Here is a 20,660-nt window from a genome sequence, read left to right as displayed (position 1 = left end):
ATGGCTGGCTTAGGCTATGTCTACACTACACAGCTTTTAGCGACACAGCTGTGTTGCTACAGCCGTGCCACTAAAAGTCACACAGTGTAGCCGCTGTTTCTTGGCTCTCCTTCCGACCAAAAATTTCCAGCCCCAATGAGCAGGGTTAGCTTTGTTGGCAGGAGAGCGCTCCTGCCAACAACATGCTGTTCACACCGGTGCTTGTTGTTGGCAAAACTTTTATCTTTCGGGGTGTGTTTTTTAACACCTCTGAAAGACAAAAGTTTTGTCGTTCAATTGCCAGTGTAGACAAAGCCATAGTCTCAGTCTCTCCAGCCCATGGGGCAGGCCACACTATTACAGGCATGCTAACGACAGACAATTCTTGCAATCCCTTCAAGCATGAAACATCCATTATTTCAGTGGGAGTCCTGAACAGAAATGGTTTTGCTAGTTCTAATCATGGAGATCATTCCTGTAGTCTTTGAGAAAGTGTGAATATATTAATTCATGTTAAGTAACTTTTGCTTAATTCTAACACATATGCCTGTTCCAAAACAAATTTACTAGCAGATCAGTTGCAACACTTGGAATCTAAACCCCATGGAACAATAGTCTTGCTTTCTTAAATTCTTATTTAATTCAATAGCTAGTTAAAAAAAACATCCATACAGGGAATACATACAGCATGCATTGTGTGTAGAATATGTGCTAATCTTATGTTCTGGAGCATATCCTTTCCCAGTCTCATATCCTTTGGTCACCCAAAACTCCCAATGAAGTCAAAGAGCTCCCTAGATGTGCAAGAAATGCATACTTGTGCTCTCATGTTTTAAGAGGCCTTTGAAGATAAAAAACACATAGAACTGCTAAGAATTTATATTAATATATACTACATCCTCCTTTTCCGCCCACACAAATCTTCATGCTACTGTAATAATTAAGCTAATTGTAGTTCAAAAGTATATGGACAACACTGCAAAACATTTCCCCCCTGCATTTTTGTGGGTTTTGCCCTTTCAGACAATTTTCTGCTACAGAATTAATTTACAAACAATGCACGTTGTCTTCCAAATAACTGCTTTTGAAAGATGCCCCATGTACTGAAGCTCTTCTTGCCGTTAGGGCCACCCACCCTGCCCCTTGGAGACATGTCGCTCTAAAGCTGTATTTATGTTTCTATTAGTAGACATTATTTGAAGCGGCAAGCTTTCTAAGCCAAGCCCCTGGCATAACCTTTTCATTACTTGATGGTATTCTTCTCAGCACAAGTAGAAGGGAAAGAAGAAAAAATATATAAGCATGTTCCTTTGTGTTATTTATATTTACGGCATGAAACATCTGGTCTTAGCTTCTTTTGAAACATTCTTCTGAAGTGTTAGAATTTGTGAAAATATTTTGATAGCGAGTACTTGGCATAGATATCCTGATACATTCAGTATCTATCATACTCTAAGGTTTTCACTATTACTGGTTTTTTCAAAAGAGGAGAAATGTTTCATTTTCTTAACCTTTTTTTTTATTATTCAATTCATTCATATTTTCAATAGTGGTCCTAGGTGTGGTCTAAAGGTGTGTGCATAGGACTGAGGACCAGGAACTCCTGACTTTGAATTACAGCCATGACAAAATGCCAGTATCCACCATCATTTTAAACTCAGTGACATCTAGATCTGCTCTGAACAGGGTTCATTGACATGATAGTTAAAATGCTACCGGCCAGTCTACACCATTGCTACCACGATAATCAAATTTGGGGGAAATACATATTTCCCTGCACCCAGGAAGATCATATAGCTTTGTCTATTCATGGAGCTGATCCTCTACTCTCATCTGGGTGAATAGCTCTAGTGCAAATTTATCAGCCTTTCTGCCCAGCTCTGACAGGAAGTGCCTTCCTTAGTCTTATGTGGACCCTGTGAACAGAGGCTTTCAGGTTCCTGACTGTCTGCAATAAATATTCTCTCTGCTTGTTCAGTTAAACTGCACCTCATAGCCCCATTGGCCCCTCTTCCTCCCCACTGCTTCCATTCCCACAGAATTTCCCTACCCCCCACACCCTCATTCTTATTAGTTTTGTGACAAAAGGCTGTCTATGTATCCCTACCACATCTAGTCCCAGGACAAAGTGACTTGCAGGAAGGTGTATTCAAAACTGATCAGAAATTGTCACTTTATCACATTCCTGGGGGGATGAATACATTTTTGCTGTGATTATTATCCCCATCCATTTTCCTTGTGGTGATCCGCACAGGATCCCAGAACAGCAGGAGGGCAAGCGGACATGATCTAAAGTGGTGGAACGTCTAACCTGAGACAAGGCAAATCAAAACCAAAAAGGAAGAAAAAGCAAAAGAAAAGGAAAAGAAAAACCAAGGGAAGATCTTTTTTCCTGTATTCAGAGGGGATAAAACAGAAGTCTGACCCAATGTCTGACCCAAGGAGGAGAAAGCCAGCACTACCTATCAAAGACAGGATGGATTCAGGCAGAAGGACAAGGAATTTATGATGGAGGAATCAAGACTTGTGGATTGACAGTCCTGAGAGGAATATTTAATGAGTACTTAATGGCACCTAAGGAGATGACAACACAGGTGTCCAAGCAACTGGCTCCTGGTCCTGGGCTTTTACTACCTGCCCACTGTAACACAACTACTCAAGACAATAGTCCAAACTGGACTGCTCCCTATTACCCAGCTTCCTCATGCCCATTCTATTGGCTTTCCACCTCTGCTTGTGATCAGGGCAAAGAAAAGTGGCTGAACAGTTACAGGTCAGCAGATAGCAATGTGATGAATCTGCTGCTCTTCTCCCACCTGCTCCAAAGGATCAGGCTTGGTAGGGGATCAGGCTTAGGCTAGAGACCGAAACAGCTTGTGAGCAGGTGCAGCAGGTCAGAGGCAGTGGCATGGGAGCTGTCTCCAGAAGGAAGGCTCCGGGGCAGTTGGGAGATGCTGATAGACGCCATTGCTGGAGAGTTCATAGGATGCACTAGGTGCCACGTCTAGCAGCTGAAGTGCCTTAAATGCTTTTCTTGAGTCACGCAACACCTGGTGTGCTCAGTATTACCAACCCCAAGCATTGAAAGAACCAGAGTCTTTATTTCCCTTGGGGTTTTTTCCAGCCTTTTGGATTTACATTTCCAACCTTTTTCTCCACAACCATGAAGGCTAGAAGCTTCTTTTTGTACTTTTTAATGAAAACTGAGCTAGAGCTCCAGCTCCTGGAGTCATGTAAGGAAAAACACCAAAAATAGTGAGATTCATGATGAAAATTGCAAGAGCTGGCAACAGTGCGCTACCAAGGACTGTATCAGAACAAAGGTTGGGGGACCACAGCTATTCAGTGACCCGTACGGGGAGATGGATACAAAAGCAAAAAATGAATTGCTCAGAGAGGTACTTTACATTAGGGTGGGGTTCTTCTTCTAACGTTTGCAATGCTTGCCAAGCTACCCAACAGCAGCTTCAGCAGCAGAATGAAGGGCCCTAAGACCACCATGAAGTCTGGCTAATTGATGCTCGTTGACAACATGCACCACTGATTGACATTGATCACATTGACACATTGATCACATTGACAAAGCGGGTTGTCGCACAGACTCCACATCTAGAGGTTGGCTAAACATATTCCTTGGTTGGTTCGGAACCTGTTCAGCGGAGTCCAAAGACGTGGCAGGTCAAATCCCAATGGTTGCACAGTTGAATCAGTGAGAAGGAAACCATTCCAAAGTCTTTAGCCGACCACTCATTGCACCATAGGATTGCTGCTGACAGATTCCAGTCTGGCAGTTGAGACCACAATGGATGCCTTGACATAAGTCATGTTCTGGGGTGACTGACGATGTTTGTGTACAGTGGAAGACCTGGAGTGGCACGTAGCTTTTCCAGCAGTCTGGCTGTAGACTCTCTGCAATGAATGAGTGGAGGTGCTCTGTGGCTCAGAACTGGTAGCCATGGAATAGGAGTGGGGTGCAGTGTGCCTGTGGTGATGCACATGGTCGAGCTCAATTCAACATCGATCAATTTAGTGTGAGGTGAACACCATCACGCAGGGGCACAGTATTCCATTGGGGAATAGCACAGCGCCAGAGCTGCTGAATGAAGTGTCTGTGTGCCTGTGCCCCATGTCGAACCGGCTAATTTGCTGATTAGATTATTCCTGGTCCTGACTTTGACAGCAATCTTTTTTAGAAGGGCTGGGTGAAAATTTTCCATCACAATTGGTTTTTGATGGGGATTTTGACAAAACACAATTTTTCATGAAAAGTGACTGCTTTTAGTGGAAAATTATGATTTTCCATGAAAAACCCAAATGCCCGAAAAACAAAATATTTCAGCCAAAAATATTTCAATTTTTGGCCAACATTTTTCAGTATACAAAATGATGCAAAAAAAATCCATAATTATCTGGGGCGAGGAGGGGAAGATAATCATTTTTCAATACTTTACCTCCCTGTAGTATACAATGCCTATTGTTATTCTTGTAGCTAAATCTGGTACCCTGGTTCAATGGTGCAGTTGGTTGGCGTGTTTGTAGAATAGAGTGGATTCTGAAAATACATCTCAAATTATTTAATCTCTCTGTGCCTCAACTCCCCATTGTAAAACTGAGATAATAATCCTTCCTGTCTCCCTCCTATCTTGTCCATTTTTTAGATATAAACTCTTTCGGGCAGAGACTGTCTCTTACTATGTGCAAGTACAATGCCTAGTGCAATGGGGTTCAAATTTTAGTTACGGCCCCAGGCTCTACATACAATACAAGATAATAGTAAACAAACAGCTGCTGTTCAGCTCAGGCACATAAAGGCTAGGCTGGTCAGAAAACGCATTCTCAGGCTTTTCCACAGAAATTGGCTCCTGAAACATTTATTGATGCTTCTCTGACAGTGGCTGATGTGTATAAATCTTTGCATGTCCATGGCGTTTGTTGAGCACACAGTGAGGACAGGAGTACTATGTGGGATTATTATTGTGCTAGTGGTAAAAATCACACTGACATGAAGACAACGCTGCACTCTTCCCCTTCTATCCTGCCAAGAGCGCCACAGATTTTTCGACACTTTTACAGTTTTTTATTCCCAGTGGAAAGTTCCACAGGATGGGAGAGCTGAGGGACGTCACCCCTTCCCCAATGACATAAGAACATGTACGCTCCCCGTCTCTGCACCAGCCAAGGCTGCTGAATCCAAGGTGGAGAAGGATTTACTTTCAGGGGTAGGCAGTATTTGCAGAGCTGCCATCCTGGGGTGTTCTGCCAGACGTTAGTTTTAATTTGTTGTCAGGAGCACAGCTGGCAGAAGCTGCCTTAGGAGGCTCTGATTACACCTGGGTGTCTTGGCCATGTCCACTTGTTAGCCAGTGCTACTCACACATGGTGCTGTGTCAGAGGCACCTCAGGACACCCTACATGATTGCGCACACACCCCTTTTGGGAGGACTTGCTGTGCTTGGGGCCATGTATCACAGGTGGTGATGACACAGAATGACTGGTGGAATCAAACCCTGGGATTTCTTAGGAAATCCTTTTGCTTTTCCCTCTCCCATAAATCAGAATCGAATAACACACAATATTCTAACGAGATACTGGCCAGATCATTCGCTCCTAGGCAGGGGGAAAGATATTCCAAAAATGGATCAAAAATAGAGGAAAGTAAACTGCCCAACTGTTGACCAAATGTTCAAAGGGTCAATTACAGTCTTCAGCTCACAGGCTAAGTAGCAGAGATGCACACGGGGGACCTACACAGGAGTCTGGGGGGAAGGAAACCTTCTTCCCTGTCTGTGGAATCAGTGTGCAGCCACTAGTGCAGACCTATAAATGTAGTGGCTTCCAGGCAACATCAACATCCCAGCCCAATGTGTGGGAGAGCAGAGTGACCAAACATTCCTTTAATGGGAAATCCAGAAGCTCTTTCCCCAGCCTACTCCATCTTGTTCACCAAAGCACCTTAGGCACTGGGCCCTAGTGCGTACGTCTACGCTGCAATTAAAAACCCACGGCTGGCCCATGACAGCTGACTCAGGCTCATGGGGCTCAGGCTAAGGGGCTGTTTAGCTGTGGTGTAGATGTTTGGGCTCAGGCTGGAGCCCGGGTTCTAGGACCCGGTGAGGTGAGAGGGTCTCAGAACGCAGGTTCCAGCCTGAGCCCAGGTTCCAGCCTGAGCCCAAATGTCTGCAAGCACTGCAATTAAACAGCCCCTTAGCCCAAGCCTTGCGAGCCTGGGTCAGCCATGGGTTTTTAACTGCAATGTAGACATATGCAATGATTCCCATGCAGCTTTGTGCCACAATGCACTGGGACGTCCTCCCTCTATACATAGCTTCCAGAATGCTGCCCGTTCACCATACCCACTGCTGTCAAGGCCCTCTGTACCTGCAATGGGGGAACCAACATTTGCCACAATGTGAGCAGCTGCTACTCCTGGGGGAATTCTGCACCACATTCTGTCAGAGAGGCGCTGCAATTACACCTTTCACCCACCAGGCGTTGCTGTGTCACCAGAACAGAGGGCAGTTGGTTCGTGGGCCAGAACAGCCAGCCATGCATAGGGAAGAGGAGAGGCTGCTTTCTTCACAGCGCTTTGCCCTCAGGGCCGGGTGAGGAGACAGGGGCTTTGGGGGGGATGGACAGAGTGGGACACGCAGGGCTGCTGGGGGGGTCACATAGACTGGGGTTCAGAAGGGCTAGTGAGGGGGCCAGACTGTGTTGGGGGCACAGGGGCTATTGGGGTGACAGTATTGAGTCATGGCTGAATGGAAGGAGGGTGCAGGGTCACACTGATGGGGGGAGGAGGGTGGCTGAGTGGGGGTGCAGGGACACATGGGACAGGGGCCGATGTGCCTGACTGAATGAGAGAGGCTAGGGGTCAGTCAGGGTCTGCATGGGGGTGACTCCCCAACTCTCTAGCAATCCCCCCCGCAAAATCCCTTGTTCCATACTTCTCCCACCCACACCCAACAGCCCTCCAGGTTCACTCCCAGGCTCCTTCCCAACAATTTACTTCCCTGTCCCTCAGCTCCTCCATTACCTCTGACTCCCCCAAGCCTTTGCACCGCTTCTGAGGGGTGCGGGAAATACAGTTCTGTATTGTAGTTTACTCAAAGTTCTGTATTAATATGCCTAGTAAGGAATCTATTTGTCAAAAAACATTTCCTGAATCCTTTTTGTTGTCTGTATTGTTACAGACATACTTGCTGACAGGTATTTTGAAATAAACTACAAAATAATTGACACTGGCATGATTATATTGTGTTATTTTGACAAATAAAATATGCTGAATTTTAAAATATTGTGCACAGAATTTTTAATTTTTGGCTCAGCATTCGCCCAGGAGTAAGCAGCCAGCGAGTGTGGTTTCAGTGAGGGCAGCTGTTCCATATAATGAAAAGGCACTTTTACTCAAATACTGTAATATCTCTCCCGGTTACTACTCCCTGGAGATGTAACACCCAGCATATTGCCTGTAACCATAGTATTCATCTCAGATCTGAGACCCCCCCCCTTATTATGGAATGCAAAGAGGTAGTAAAAGTCAGCAAAACGTATGAGCAGAAGCACGCATACAGACAGAATGAGTGTAAATGAATGGGTGTAAACAAATGAGAATACAGTCCTGAGTCCAAACAGAGACAATAAGAGAGACAGGAAAACTGTGGGGTACAAAAGCTATAGGATAGGGAACCTAGTTTGGGTATACAGTAAATGTGATCAAACAAAAAACATGCAATTTGTGGCAGAGACATTGTACAGCTAGGTGTGTGTATAGCATCTAGCGATAGTAATCATGAATGCTGCTACTGTATTTGATTTCTGATGGTGATTTATGTCAATTGTGCTGTCTTTGGGCATGTCTGTCCACTTGGGAATGGTGCTTGTACTGAAATGAATGCTTTTAGAAATGAAGCATATTGCAACATGAAATCAACAATGTCCGTGAAACAGCAAAAGGAACAGAAAGCGGAGATGAGAACATGAGAACAGTAATTCTTGCTTATTTCCTTCTCTGTGATCTCAGATCCAGAAATGGGCCTCCTGCTTTTTTTTATTTTGGATGGAGACCAGGGAGTAACCTAAATTTGGTATTCCCAGTCCAGACTTTGGAGGTGTTCAGAATCAAGGTACTACTGCAGCACAGCTCTATACAATCTGTTCAAGAGTTTAGTTCAAATAAGCACCCAAAAGTCTGGGGGCAGACTCTAGCAACCACTGGATATGTAGAACTCCCACTGGCTTCATTGGGTGTTGCATGCATACATGTCTTGGTTGCGTATTTGAACTTTATCCAAAGTATCTGAAACTTTGAATCTTTAAAATTGGACTAAAACAACAAGGACTTGTGCCACATGGACTCCTCGTCGTTTTTGCTGATACAGACTAACACGGCTACCACTCTAAAATTGGACTGGAAATCTCATGAGAAGAGGCTTCCCCATGAGATTTCCAGTTATTTCCTGCTTCCAGTCGGGTTGGAAATAACATCAAAAACAGCTTTTTTTAAAAAATGGTATTTTGGCTCTTACATTACTGGCCCTAGCCAAAGGCAGGAAGTTTAGAGATACGCAAAGATAAAAAAATAAAAATGGGAGATTGGTGGGCAGGGAGCAGGAAGCTAGCTGAGCTGAGCATTTAGGAACCTCAAAAAAGATTTGTTTGAGTCAGTTCTTATTTGTTTCTGAACCACTAGCAAAGTCCTTCCCTGTCCTGGAGCACAAATAGCACCTTGTACCACAACACACTTGGGAATTTAAGGGGCTGAACCAGAGCTGTCTAGGGAAGGGGCAAGTAGATCACTGAATGAAATTCTATGTCCCATGTTGCAGGATATCAGACTGCGCAGTCATAGTGGTCCCTTCTGGACTTAAAATCTGTGGGTGAAATCCTTGCCCTATTAGTCAGTGGGCATTGACTACACAGGTCCATCAGCCATTCCCTCCTCCTCTCCTGTGGAGGGTGATATTTGAAATGTCATCACAGTTGAAATGTCAACTTAAAAAGCAATCCTTTCCCCAGCTCAATAGTTTCTTTAAATTCTGTCCGGGTTCAACATTTCTTTCTCAAAACCCAGCTTCCACTGCCTGGCATGCCCTCAAGCTGCTTCAGGCTTCTGCCCCTCCCTGCAGGTAGCTTCAGCCAGGTCCTTTCCCATGACCCAGGGTCACTTGCAGATGTCTAGGGTGACCAGATGTCCCAATTTTATAGAGACAGTCCCAATTTTTGGGTCTTTTTCTTATATAGGCTCCTATTACCCCCCACCCCCATCCCGATTTTTCACACTTGCTGCCTGGTCACCCTACAGATGTCTTTCCTAACTGAGTTTCTTGTTGGCCTTTTTTTCAATGACCAGGTGACTAGGCCATCACCTGATCCCTGGGGTGTTATTTGACTTACAAGAGTCTGGGTATAGTTTTCGAGAACTGCAACAAGGGGGAGCTGAGGCAACAGAGGGTCAGATGCGAGATTGAGTACAGCCCTTTTACTCTCTTGTGTGGTATCCTCAACTTTAGTCTCTTCCCTGTTCAACCTATTCAACAGCTAAAGTAATCATCATCTTCCCCCGCTATCACCATGTCACCACTCCCCTTCCCCTGAAGAGTCATAAGAACAGTCTTACTGCGTCATTCCAATGGCCATCTAGCCCAGTATCCTGTCTTCTAACAGTGGCCAATGCCAGATGCTTCAAAGGGAATGAACAGAATAGAACAATTTTGATCCATTCCCTCTTGTCCAGTCCCAGTTTCTAGCATTTGGAGTTCTAGTGATACCCAGAGCAAGGGGTTGTGTCCCTGACCATCCTGGCTAATAGCTATGGATGGACCTATCCTCCATGAACTTATCTAATTCTTTTTTTTAACCCAGTTATGCAACTGGCCTTCACAAAATCCCCTGGCAACAAGTTCCACAGATTGACTGTGCATTTTGTGAAGAAATACTTCCTTTTGTTTGTTTTAAACCTGCTGCCTATTAATTGCATCGGGTGACCTCTAGTTCTTGTGTTATGCGAAGGGGTAAATAACACTTCCCCATTTACTTTCTCCACACCAGTCATGATTTTCTAGTCCTCTATCATATCCTCCCTTAGTCGTCTCTTTTCTTAGCTGAACAGTCCCAGTGTTTTCCATCTCTCCTCATATGGAAGCTTCCTTCTCTGTACCTTTTCCAATTCTTATACATCTTTTTTCAATTGGGGTGACCAGAATTGAATACAGTATTCAAGGTATAGGCATACCATGGATTTATATAGTGGCATTATGATATTTTCTGTTTTATTATCTATAATCTTTCTTAATGGTTCCTAACATTCTGATAGCTTTTTTTGACTGCCATTGCACATTGTGCAGATGTTTTCAGGGTACTATCCACTTATCAACATTGAATTTCATCTGCCATTTTGTTACCCAGTCACCCAGTTTTGTGAGATCCCTTTGTAACTCTTCGCAATCAGCTTTGCACTTATCTTGAGTAATTTTGTATTGTCTGTAAATTTTGCCACCTCACTGCTTGCTTACTTTTTCCAGATCATTTATGAATATGGTGAACAGCAAAAGGTCCCAGTGCCGTCCCTTCGTTGCTCCCCGTCTCTTTTCATTTAAAATTCAAATTCCTCGTTCTCACTTTTAAGGCTCTGCACACAGCCTTGCTCTCAACATCATCTTGTTTCTAATCTCCGGTGGGCCTCCACTTTACCCCTCATGCTTTTTCCACTCTTCTCACTTTACTACTCCCTTTATATCTGTCTCCTACTCTCACTTTAGGGCCACGTTTCACATTGCTCTCTATGCCTGAAACAACATCATCTCCCCCTTCAAGCATTTCCTTCAAATCTCTCTTCAAAATCCACTGTTCTGGTGCTGTCTACTTCTCTTTTCCTTGTGTTAGCTCAGTCTCCACTTAAAATATCAGAATAAATCTGATTTGCTCACTATGTCATATGGCTCACCTTTTTAGAAAATCAGTTTTAGAACTCATCCCTGCTTTCCCTACCTCCATTCTTTCATGGTCTGATTTAGTGCTTGATTCTGCAACCTTGGCTTATATTAGGTAGTACTTTACCATGCCAGCAGTCCTGCTGAAATCAAGGAGCCTTCTCTTATAGGAAGTTACCAGCCAATATGAGTAAGGATGTCAAAATGGAGCTCTTAGATTGGAAATTCTACAGGGTGAGGTCCATGTCTATTTTGTTAATCTCTGTAAAGTGCCATGCAAGGTTAAGGCACTTTATAAAGACTTTATTTATTAATAATAATGGTCAAGGGTTAAGAGCCTAACTTCAAATACATATTTCTGAAAAACTTGCCCGATAACCACTCCCATACTTAGTCACACTGTCACGGGCCATGTTCTTTTAACACTGTTTGGTATATAGATTTCCATTTCTTTGCTTTAAGCCATGTGTGTGTTGTTTTCATTTTCATTCAGAGGAAAGCCTGTTTTCACTTGCTCTGCTCTTTTCTTTTTCCCTTAAAGGCCAAAGATCTAGTCCTCTCAATAGTCAGCCATGGAGTTTGTCATCCGTCAAGCTGCACAGAATCACAAGACCTGGCCTTCATTTTTAAAACATTCACATACTGATCTATTGTTTCTGCAGCAGCCTCATTTCTGGTAATAAATGAAAAGAGACATCCAAATATCACATTTTTCTTCAGGCTGAAATAGTTCTGGAACTGATCCATTGGTAGAGTTAACTTCATGTTATCCTTTTACATTACAAAGCCAAATGTACTTCCAATGCATCATACCCAATCACATGAAGGAAAGCAGATGCTTGTCATCTTTTTCCTCACCATGTTCCTTGCACACAAATACAGTTCATGCATTTGTCTCTACTTCCTCCTGTTCTAAGATAAGTTCTCTCCAAAAGTCAGGGCTTGTTACGATTTCAGGATGCCATTTCTCCAATATTTATACCATCAGCACAATACAATGATTGCCCAGCCATAGCATAGGCTGCAAATGTAAGATCAGATTCTGTCACCTGGCTGAGCCGCACTCAGCGCAGGTCTAAGGGGAGAAAGATGGGTTTTAGCTACCTTTTGTGGTCATTGTATGCTGGAGCTGGTTAAGTCCTTGGTGTAAATTAGAGCAGCCTTAATTAGCCACCTGTCCTTGGTACCTTGCTACAATTATCTGTGTCTTTGTCACAATGAGGTTAGACTAGCATAATGCACTCTACAAGGGCTTGTCTATGCTAGAAAATTAGATTATATTAGAACATGACTGAAGAATTATGGCCACTAAAATCCTGTTAAACACTCAACATAAAGACGGACTATCATAAAATCACAAATCATAGAAATGTAGGGCTGGAAGGAAACTCAAGAAGTCATCTAGTCCAGCCTCCTGCACTGAGGCAGGACCAAGTAAACCTAGACCATCCTTTGTCAAACCTGTTCTTAAAAACCTCCAATGATAGAGATTCCACAACCTCCCATTGGAAGCCTCTTCCAGAACTTAGCTACCCTTATAGTTGGAAAGTTTTCCCTAAAACTAACTTAAATCTCCCTTGCTGCATATTAAGCCTACTACCCCTTCTCCTACTTTCAGTGGACAAGGAGAACAATTGATCACCATCCTCTTTATAACAGCCCTTACAATATTTGAAGATTAAGGTGGGAACTGATGATAGTCTTCTTTTCTAAACACTAAACATGCTCAGTTTTTTTAACCTTTCTTCGTAGGTTTTCCTAAACCTTTTATAATTTTTGTTGCTCTCCTCTGGAATCTCTTCAGTTCATTCACGTTTTTCCTAAAGACCCATAGTTGGATACAGTATTCCAGCTGAGGCCTTACCAGTGCAAAGTTGAGCAGGACAATTATTTCCCATGTCTTACTTACAACACTCCTATTAATACAGCCCAGAACGATATTAGCTTTTTTTGAAACTGCATCATAATGTTGACATATTCAATTAGTGATCCACTATAACCCCTGGATCTTTTTCAGGAGTACTACTGCCTAGCAGTTATTTCCCATTTTGTAGCTGTGCATTTGATTTTTCCATCCTAAAACACATACTTTGTACCAGTCTTTACTACATTTCATCTTGTGGATTTCAGACAATTCTCTAATTTGTCAAAGTTGTGTTGAATTCTAATCCTGTCCTCCAAAGTGGCTGCAACTCCTCCCAGCTTTCCTCCACAAATTTTAAAGAGCATACTCTCCACTCTGTGATCCAAATCATTACTGAAAATACTGAAAAGTACTGGACCCAGGATGGACCCGGATATGGTATTTACGCTTAAACCCAACTAACTGGCATGATGTTAAACATGACAGTCCCTGTCCATCCTGAGTGTTTAACAGCCTGTTTAACATTGTGTTAGTTACCATGACCCTTCAAGGCTTGTTGTATCACGATGGAATTTTCTAGTGTGGCCAAGCCTTAAAAGGATACCATTTAAGACCACTGGGAACTTAAGTTAGTGCGTAAAGTGGCTGCTTATGTATTAATTGATGCTTTGCAAAGAGAATATTTTACACTGGTTCTCTGTAGTCTATACTGGATTCCATTTAGTGTCAAAGTGGAGTTTAAGGTGTAGATCGATAAGGCCCTAAAGGGTTTGAGAAGTGACTACTTGAGAGATCCCTTCTCTCTTTGCATGAACCATACTACCACAGGAGTGATCAGTGGAGGAACTTGAACTAACACATCTTTTTTTTAATTCTGAAACTTCCTTCCTCTTCCTGATCTGAGAAAGTCCAGATTTACTGAGCTTCAGGGCATGCTGGCAAGACACATTTATTTTCTGAGGTTTTTCTTGAGATGAAGGGTTGACAGAATCAGGATGGCTCGTTGAGAGAGGCTATCACTTTTTGTTGGACAGCTGGCATTGGGACTGTTAAATCATTTTGGATTTTTATCCATAGTTTTGTATGCAATAATTATACAAGTTATTAGAACCATTGTGATTATTTAAAAAGCATCAGATATGAAGAAATAAGTAAGTTATATCATCAGGTTTTAAGCTGTGAAAACAAAACAGGCCTAGATGTTTCCTTTACCCCTTGTTTTGCTCAATAAACTAGGAACGTTAATTTAAAAAAACCCTAAATTAATGAAATGTTAAGGCTATATACTTAGACTCACAAAATCAGGAAAGGTCAAAAGACTGAATATATAACCATAACTCTGTCTGCTAGTACATGTGTATTATGATAGAGGTTTTAATATACATGAAAACAGGTCACCCTACATACACAAATTATTTTAAAATAACAGAACAAATTGATTGGTGGAGAAATAGTTTCTAATCATATGCGGTTATCATAATGCATAGGCAAAAGAGGGCAGAGTTAGGGTTGTACATGCAAGCTTAACTGTGGCATCTCCTACCTTTTGTATAAAGCTGGCCAAATGATAATCTGGAGCCTGATCCAAAGCCCATGGAAGTCAGTGGAAAGTCTCCCTTTGACTCCAGTGGAATTTTGGATTAGGACTTCAATAATTTTTCAATTAACTTCACAATAATTTGTCATTAAATTATCAGTCAGTAAACTTGTATTCATTATTTGCCCATTTTACAAAGCTGGGCAAACAATTCATGGCTATTCACACATATAGGCACATTTAATATTTTTTTTGAATATTCACTAATAAATTATTATTGCTCACCTCTCCCAGCTCTATTTTTGAGGGCTTAATTGGACTTCAATGGAAGCTGCTGTCTGCTCAGCACTGTTGAAAATCAGGCCACTTATTTAGGTATCTAAATATGTACTGAAAACCTTTTTGTGCATCTATTTTTGAAAATCTTGGCCATAAAATGCTGGTAAACTGTACATACAGTACACTGCCTCCTCCATGCTAGCCCCTTGTGGCCATGACAGCAACGTAAACCCCTCACTGCCAGCTCAGATTTCCCACACTACTGTTGTCTCTTATAGACCAGCATGAATGTGGCTGACACTGCTAATGCTTCCGAAACCAAATCCATAATTAAGAACTGACCACGTCCCATGCCTGTCACCGGGAGACTAGTACAGTAGCTGGGCAAGGCAGTCAGTCCATGGCATTGAAAGGAGCGGAGGGGAGGGGAGGGGAAGATTTGTTTTTCTATTTGGTATTCTTAATCTAGCAGAAGAGAATATCTGGTTTATTGAGCAGGTAGGATCCTGCACCCAGGAGGTATAACAAGGCAGCTGTCTTGGGGTTGTTTTCAGTAAACAAGAGGATTGGAAGCCATGCAATGTCAACAGTTTTTCCCCCTGCATACCAGCATTCATAGCTGCCAAAAAGCAGGCAAACTCTTGCCTCCAAAAATAAAAAGTGATTATACTCTGTCTAACCAAGCCTACCCTTAGCTGCACCACTGCCTATCACAAAGAGAAGGGAAGAGAGATATTTTGTGGTATTGTTTTTGGGAAGTTTCCATTTGGGAGTTTGCATGAATTACGTGGGTGTGTTGTTGGTGATAAGTTGAGTGTCTTCGTGTATTCAACAAGCTCTCTGCTTAACAGAGCACACCAGAGTTATCCTTAAGGCTTTCTGAGTGCATCAGGCAGACATTTTATTTAATTAAAACGTCACTGAATGCAATGAGAAAGTCACAGTTCTTATCCTGCACTCAAGGAGAGTGTCTCTCCCCAAACCTCCTAGCTTCTTCTGCCACTGAGAAGCCTATCTGGACAATCTTCCTAAAATCATTCAATACCATCCCCTGCATCTTACGGTCTCTGATTCAACTTCTCTGGGCTGTGCAAAATCCCTTCTGTTCATTCTGGTTCTCCAGCCTTCCCTGGCTCTCCATATACGAACCCACACTCCATTTCAAGTTGCTCCACCCTTTCCCAGTCCTATAATATCCTCTACAAACTGCTCCTCCCTAAAGGTCAGATCCAACTTCCACTGAAATCAACAGGAGCTTTTCCATTGTTTTCAATGAGTGTTAGATCAAGCCCCATGCATAATGGGGATTCTCCCCTAATAGACCCAGCGATAGAGTGAGAAACTCTTGATTATTACCACAGCTAAGGAGCGTGTGTGCGCACGTGCACCTGCCCCCATGTTTACCAGCAATGACAGTTCCCCCAACTATTCCGCAGAGCTCTCCTTTTAACCCTCTCCATTTCACAGCTTTTCGTTCTTGTCCTTTACACTGTAAGAGTTACACGTATACAGTCTTTAGTCCAGCTTCCAGTCATTTGTGGGTTTGGGGATCATTCTGAATACCAATAATGTCGGAAAGACTGTGACAGGTTGGTCAGGTGCCTGATTCTGGGTATTTCAGTGTGAATGTTTAAATTCCAGCCCATCTCCTGCTGATATACAAACTTGACTGACCTAAGTTCCAGCAAGAGGCTTTGTGTTTTTTTGTTTTTTTGTTTGTTTTTGCACTATCCCTTGTTAGGGGGGTCTCTTTAGATTCCATAAAATTAAAAATATCACACTGCACATACCAAACATTGACTTGAGTCCATTTCTTGTTTTTGATTAGGCAAAATCCTAGGCCCATTCAAGTCAATGGAAGTTTTGCCATTGACTTCGCTAGGGCCAGGGTATCATCCATATTTTAGAGAACTGTGTTTTGAAAATTAAAAGAAATATTGGCCATGATATTCAAAAGTCACTAGTTATTTTTGGGAGTTGCCAAATATCACAGTTCATGTTTGAAAATCTTAGTCAAGGTTTGCAGTTATATGGCTATCATTAATGAACACTGCCCAAGTATTGGTTACAATAATGGAGCAATGGAACAAGTTATTTCACATGGGTCACACAACTGGCAAAACACAACAAACGGTAACATAAAAAATGAGTCAAAAAGAAACAAAGAATAATCAACTGGGCAGTTGGGCTGCTGTAGGTTATGTGACCCTGCATGGCTGAGAAACCATTGTCAAGCTCCAAAATATTGCAATTTTAATATAATTTCAGGGAGGTTATGCTATTGGGCATTATTTATGTGATATATTTAAATTAACTGCACTGTAGTTCAATGAAAATTCTCATTAAGCAATACAACAGAGCAAAATTCTGCCCTTAGATACACGCATGCAGCCATCAATGAATCCAAGAACATTTGGTGGAATTTTCAATTGCCCAGCATTGGCCTAACTCTGCTCCTACTGAAGTCAGTTTTATGATAGGCTTCAGTAGAAACAACATGGAAGTTATTTACATATACCCAAGGGAAGGATTTGGCCCCAACAATATAAACAGACCGTTCTTACTTAATTCCTGTTCATCCCAATACCAGCTTGAAGGTACCGTATCATAAAATTATTGGAATGCAACATGGTCCACAGCAGTTGGTCCATTAAAAAAATATTACCTCACCCACCTTTTCTCTCTAAAAGAATGGGAACAGTCTATATGTGGGAAGATTTCTATGGGCCTATCACAAGCCAGTTAACATATTTGCTAGAAAGATATCTGTCAGTTATGAAAACGAAAAACCATCAATGAGTAACCAGTGCTGCAGTTAGGAAAAACTATTTGCACTTCCTGTAGAAAAAAAATATTTTTATTGTTGTTTTTAGTTTGGTTCAAGTTTTTTGGCCGTTTCACAAAAACTGAAATTCTTTTCTGTTTTACCTAAGATTTCTTGCTTTTTTTTAGAACTATATAAGAGAAAATGTTTGCAGCGGGGTAAAAATGACTTTCTCTGCAAATAGGGATAATCTCTCATCTTGAAAATGATATAATTTTATTAAAAGCAAATGGATGAAACTTGCAGTTTATTTCAGGGGTGAAATAGTGCCCATTTTTTTGCTGAGGAAAACAAACAAAACCCCTTTTTGCTGACAGAAATTCTGACCTTGACCAAATTCAGAAATTTTCACAAAAAACAAACTTAGCAGTAGATAGTTCCTGCCCCAAAGAGTTTGCAATCTAAATAGACAGGACAAACAATTACCCTAATTTTACACATGGGGAATTGAGGTGCGGAGCAATTAAGTGAATTGCCCCACCATCATACTGGAAGTTTGTGGACGGAGCTGAGAATTGAACCCACATCTGCTGTAAACCAGTGCCTTAACCACGAACCCAGCCTTCCTCTGTGAAAGAACAAGAAAAGAAACAAAATTTTAATCTCTCCATAAGAAAATTTGCAAAACAGAAATGGACGGATTTGAACTATTCCATCTGCAAATTCCTTTTACTATAGAAATTGAATTAAGAAGTGTCTTAACCATAACATTTACATGGAAAAAAATGACAGGTTTCAGAAGAATGGGCTGTAGTCCACGAAAGCTTATGCTCTAATAAATTTGTTAGTCTCTAAGGTGCCACAAGTCCTCCTGTTCTTCTTTTTATGGAAAAAAATGTCTTTCAGGGTTGGTGAAATGTGGTTGGCTGCCGGGAGGGCAAATGGGACTCATCAAGTTCTACAATGGAGTCTGCAGTAGTTTTCATTTTTTAATTAGTACAGAGATGAACTTGTGGAGACTCAAAATCCCATCATGCACCATTATTATTATTAACAGTTGTATTCTCTCATCAAAATAAAACATAACAGACTGGACCCTATAGCTTGCAGAACTAGTGGATTAAAGGTGAGGGGTGCTGCAGCCTATTCTGTTTAGTTAATACAAATTTGGTATGGCCTTGTCATGTTGCCAGCGTGTCTCAGTGGGCAAAGTTTGGGTGCCTCCTTACTTAGATTACTTTCCTATGGTATATAAGAATTTAAGCTAATTTTAACTATACGACTAGATGTATTTTGTTGGCTTTTGTCTCTCCCTGTAATTTCTGTTTTTAAAACTTAGAATGAGTCGATATAAACATACAGGATGTACAAACCCTAATGCCAAGAAGACACATACCCACCCTCCATTTCTTTGTTTCTGGCACTATACAAACATATAGTGAGTGACAGTCCCTGCCCTGAAGAGCTTAGAAGTTAAACAGATAAGACAGACAAAGGGCAGGAAGGGAAACAGAGGCACAGAAAGGTGAAGTGACTTGCCCATGGTCACACAGGACATATGTGGTAGAGCTAGGATTAGAACCGTAAACTCTCAAACTATTTGAACCTGGCTTATAGTGATTTCGTTTAATTTGTAAGGAATTGACTTAATCTAAATGTGCAGATTTAAATAAGTTAAGTTGCTTTAAAGCCAATTTTAGTTAAACCAGTGCAATGTTGTGTGTAGACCACCTTTATGCTGCAGAATATGTAGACAAGCTGAATAGGATAAATGAAATGCCCAAATAAAGGGACGGCAAGCACCAAGGGCCTGATTCACCACTGCAATTCTCTGGCGTATTGTCACACTGGAGTTACACCCATTGTCTGTAGTGTGCAGTAGAAAGACCCAAAAAGAAGTGTGCTTTGATTGCATTGCCCCCTCAAGGCTTTTAGCAAGATTTCAGACTCTAACGCTACTTTGGATTTCTTTTTTAAACCAACCATGGCTGTAGCTTTGAGATCCACTGCATATTCGCTTTTGTCTGTTTGCTTAAAAGTCTTGAAAATATCTATCACTTCAGGCACGGGAAAGATAATATTACACCTTACTCATTCCTTTTAAGAATTATTACTTTCCAATCAAGGTTGACAGTCTTCCCTTTTTTACACGAATGATGTAAGCCCTTTTTATAAAGAGTGCAGTTCCATCCAAGTTCTGTTGATTTAATTTCTCATAGAAAAGGGGAAAAAAAGAAAGAAAAGAAAAAGGATATTGCATTTTAAATAAAATTCCTCCAAATAATATCCTACCGAAGCTTAAAGTCAGAGAGAGCTGCTTGTGGTGTCTTTATATTGCAAATGCTGAGGTAGAGATTACTTATATAAACTTTAGTCACTGATAAAGCTGGCTCAAAACCTGAAGAACGCTGAAACAGCTGTAGCACTGTATATGAGTCATTTGGACCATGACAGAGATGTGGACACTGAGGTAGGAGCTTAGTTGTTCTGCTAGCTTACTGAAGTTCTTTGCTGTTAGATTCAGCTGCCAGACAAAGAACTAATAATGTCTGCTAATCTCATAATAGATTTCATGCTATGGAAACCCAGTGAAGCACATAAGGTTATTGTTAAGACAAGTGTTTATCAATATAACCTTGGTTTAACAGTCCTTACAGAACTGCTAGCAGACTGAGGCTGCTGGGTGGACACAAGGGGTTCTGACATGGGGGTTTTAGAAGCAGCTCTGAAGGCTGATTTGGTTTACTTAATTAGGAGGTAGAGTCAGGAGAATCATTGAAAAGATTTTGTACATTGGGAATGGGAAATGCACAACCACACTCACTCTTCTATACTGAAATCTTCAGGATTATGTTCCCAGAAAGAAAGACAATAGCAATATTAATCAAGCTGGCTTTTAAAAGTCTTTGCTGCAGATTGGCACATATGGCTCTTTCGCATATATCCTAGCAGTAGTTGTGGTGGAAAATGAACATTTGCAATTTGCAGGCTGTGAACACATGTTAATTTAAGAAGCTCACATTTGTAGTTGGGAGCTGGTAAATATTTACCATGAAATATGATCGCTACTGTCAGGTGATGATGACATTCACCTGCTTTATGCATTCGCTAACGTCTTAAAGACTCGGTATGAATTTCTTTGTAAGGGGCTCAATTAATGAAATGTTAAGATTTACCATGCCAGGCATGTGTCAGTGCCCATGAACACACACATTTTCTGGATATAACATACCAGACATGTCATTTGCGGATCCTCATTCTTATGTCACTAGCACCAGCGTATATCAGGATTGGCTCAGAGATTCATAA

Source organism: Trachemys scripta, chromosome 1 (assembly GCF_013100865.1).
Source record: "Trachemys scripta elegans isolate TJP31775 chromosome 1, CAS_Tse_1.0, whole genome shotgun sequence".
Classification (NCBI taxonomy): Eukaryota; Metazoa; Chordata; order Testudines; family Emydidae; genus Trachemys; species Trachemys scripta.
This window is presented reverse-complemented; position numbering follows the sequence as displayed.